Source organism: Arachis ipaensis, chromosome B7 (assembly GCF_059453495.1).
Source record: "Arachis ipaensis isolate K30076 ecotype BB chromosome B7, ASM5945349v1, whole genome shotgun sequence".
Lineage (NCBI taxonomy): Eukaryota > Viridiplantae > Streptophyta > Magnoliopsida > Fabales > Fabaceae > Arachis > Arachis ipaensis.
In genome coordinates this window covers 106,790,926-106,794,735 of record NC_142442.1, presented here as the reverse complement: position 1 = coordinate 106,794,735, position 3,810 = coordinate 106,790,926, and the positions used below count along the sequence as shown (strand labels likewise).

Sequence of the window (3,810 nt, the reverse complement as noted above, 5' to 3'; positions counted from 1 at the left end):
TATCAAATAACATGTCTCCTAGTCATCATTCTTTCAAGAGCCAACATATTTAACATTCTTAAACAACAACTTCAAAAGACATATGCACTGTTCAAGCATACATTCAGAAAACAAGAAGCATTGTCACCACATCAATATAATTAAACTAAGTTCAAGGATAAATTCGAAACTCATGTACTTCTTGTTCTTTTGAATTAAAAAATTTTTCATTTAAGAGAGGTGATGGATTCATAGGACATTCATATCTTTAAGGCAGAGTTACTAACTACTAATGATCATGTAATGAAGACGCAAACATAGATAAGCACATAACATAGAAAATGAAAAACAGAGAAAGTAAGAATAAGGAATGAGTCCACCTTAGTGATGTCCTTGAGCTCTTCTATGTCTCTTCCTTGTCTTTGCTGCTCCTCCTTCATTGCTTTTAGATCTTCTCTGATTTCATGAAGGATGATGGAGTGCTCTTGATGTTCCACCCTTAGTTGCTTCCAATAATTGTGTGGAAGAAAATGTATCCCCTGAGGTATCTCAGGGATCTCTTGATTTGCAGTCAAATGTTCTACCACTGAGCTTTAGACCCTTGATGGAAGCTTTTGTCTTCCCTTTCCTCTTTCTAGAGGCTTCTCTGGCCTTAGGTGCCATCAATGGTTATGGAAAAAAACAAAAAAGCTATGCTTTTTACCACACCAAACTTAGAATGTTGCTCGCCCTCGAGCAAAAGAAGAAAGAATAGAAGAATAAGAAGAAGATATGGAGGAGATGGAGGGAGTGTGTATTCGGCCATATGGGTGGGATTGGGTGGGAGAGAGATGTTGAATTTTGAAGGTAGTGGGTGTATGGATGTGAGTGGTAAATGGAAAACAGAAGGGATGATCATGAATGGAAAGAGAGATGATGAGGTAGGTGGGGATCCTGTGGGGTCCACAGATCCTGGGATGATCCTGTGGGGTCGACAGATCCTGAGGTGTCAAGGCATTTACATCCCTGCACCAAATTAGGCATATAAAATGCCCTTGCACACAACTCTGGGCGTTCAGCGCCAGGTTGGTGCCCATTTTGGGCGTTCAACGCCCATTTGCTGCCATTTCTGGCGTTGAACGCCAGAACCATGCTTGTTCTGGGCGTTCAGCGCCAGGATGCTCCCATTCTGGGCGTTCAGCGCCAGAACTATGCTCTGTTCTGGCGTTTGAACGCCAGACAGATGCTCCTCCAGGGTGTGATTTTTCTTCTGCTGTTTTTGATTCTGTTTTTGATTTTTTTTGTTTATTTTGTGACTCCACATGATCATGAACCTAAGAAAACATGAAAAACAATAAAAATAAGAATTAGATAAACATTGAGTTGCCTCCCAACAGGCGCTTCTTTAATGTCAATAGCTTGACAGTGGGCTCTCATGGAGCCTCACAGATGTGCAGAGCTTTGTTGAGACTCTCCAACACCAAACTTAGAGTTTGGATATGGGAGTTCAACACCAAACTTAGAGTTTGGTTGTGGCCTCCCAACACCAAACTTAGAGTTTGACTGTGGGGGCTCTGGTTGACTCTGCTTGGAGAGAAGCTTTTTCTGCTTCCTCTCCATGGTTGCAGAGGGAGATCCTTGAGTTTTAAACACAAGGGAGTCCTCATTCCATTGAAGGACTATTTCACCTCTGTCAACATCAATCACAGCTCTTGCTGTGGCCAGGAAAGGTCTTCCTAGGATGATGGATTCATCCTCTTTCTTTCCAGTATCCAGGACTATGAAATCAGCAGGGATGTAAAGGCCCTCAACCTTTACTAATACATCTTCTACTTGTCCATAAGCCTGTTTTCTTGAGCTGTCTGCCATCTCTAGTGAGATTTTAGCAGCTTGCACCCCATAGATTCCCAATTTCTCTATTACAGAGAGGGGCATGAGGTTTATTCCTGAACCAAGGTCACACAGAGCCTTAAAGATCATGGTGCCTATGGTACAGGGTATTATGAACTTTCCAGGATCCTGTCTCTTCTGAGGCAATGTCAGTTGATCCAGATCACTTAGTTCATTGATGAACAAGGGATGTTCAACTTCCCAAGCATCAATGCCAAATAATTTGGCATTCAGCTTCATGATTGCACCAAGAAACTTGGCAGTTTGCTCTTCAGTAACATCCTCATTCTCTTCAGAAGAGGAATACTCATCAGAGCTCATGAAGGGCATAAGGAGGTTCAATGGAAGCTCTATGGTCTCTAGATGAGCCTCAGAGTCCTTTGATTCCCCAGAGGGAAGCTCCTTGTTGATCACTGAACGTCCCAGGAGGTCTTCCTCCTTGGGATTCACGTCCTCTCCTTCCCTTACAGGTTCGGCCATGGCACTTATGTCAATGACCTTGCACTCTCCTTTTGGGTTCTCTTCTGTATTGCTTGGGAGAGTACTAGGAGGGATTTCAGTGATCCTTTTACTCAGCTGGCCCACTTGTGCTTCCAGATTTCTAATGGAAGATCTTGTTTCATTCATGAAACTTACAGTGGCCTTAGATAGATCAGAGACTAGATTTGCTAAATTAGAAGCATTTTGTTCAGAGTTCTCTGTCTGTTGCTGAGTGAATGATGGAAAAGGTTTGCTATTGCTAAACCTGTTTCTTCCACCATTATTAAAGCCTTCTTGGGGCTTTTGATCCTTCCATGAGAAATTTGGATGATTTCTCCATGTTGAGTTATAGGTGTTTCCATAAGGTTCACCTAAGTAATTTACCTCTGCTATTGCAGGGTTCTCAGGATCATAGGCTTCTTCTTCAGAAGATGCCTCTTGAGTACTGTTGGATGCAGCTTGCATTCCATGCAGACTCTGAGAGATCATATTGACTTGCTGAGTCAATATTTTATTCTGAGCCAATATGGCATTCAGAGTATCAACTTCAAGAACTCCCTTCTTCATAGGCGTCCCATTACTCACAGGATTCCTTTCAGAAGTGTACATGAACTGGTTATTAGCAACCATGTCAATGAGTTCTTGAGCTTCTGCAGGCATTTTCTTTAGGTGAATGGATCCACCTGCAGAAGTGTCCAGTGACATCTTTAATAGCTCAGATAAACCATCATAGAATATATCCAGGATGGTCCATTCTGAAAGCATGTCAGAAGGACACTTTTTGGTCAACTGTTTGTATCTTTCCCAAGCTTCATAGAGAGATTCACCTTCTTTCTGTCTGAAGGTTTGAACATCAGCTCTAAGCTTGCTCAGCTTTTGAGGAGGAAAGTACTTGGCTAAGAAAGCCGTGACCAGCTTATCCCAAGAGTTCAGGCTGTCTTTAGGTTGAGAATCCAACCATAATCTAGCTCTGTTTCTTACAGCAAAAGGGAAAAGCATGAGCCTGTAGACTTCAGGATCTACTCCATTAGTCTTAACAGTATCACATATCTGCAAGAATTCAGTTAAGAACTGAAAAGGATCTTCAGATGGAAGTCCATGAAACTTGCAGTTTTGCTGCATTAGAGAAACTAATTGAGGTTTCAGCTCAAAATTGTTTGCTCCAATGGCAGGAATGGAGATGCTTCTTCCATGTAAATTGGAATTAGGTGCAGTAAAGTCACCAAGCATTCTCCTTGCATTGTTGTTGGGTTCGGCTGCCATCTCCTTTACTTGTTCGAAATTTTCAATCAAGTTGTCTCTGGATTGTTGTAATTTAGCTTCTCTTAATTTTCTCTTCAGAGTCCTTTCAGGTTCTGGATCAGCTTCAACAAGAATGCCTTTTTCTCTGTCCCTGCTCATAAGAAAGAGGAGAACAAAAGAAAAGAAGAGGAATCCTCTATGTCACAGTAAAGAAGATCCTTATTGTTAGTAGAAGAAAAG

The 3,810-nt window shown here is 41.8% G+C and overlaps 1 non-coding gene across 1 annotated transcript; it reads left to right on the top strand.

Annotated features, from left to right (window-relative positions):
* Positions 1-3,087: 3,087 nt before the first annotated feature.
* On the top strand, positions 3,088-3,195 carry LOC148553639 (small nucleolar RNA R71). The gene has a single exon (XR_015893819.1). It is a non-coding gene; the product is annotated as a small nucleolar RNA R71 (small nucleolar RNA).
* Positions 3,196-3,810: the final 615 nt, after the last annotated feature.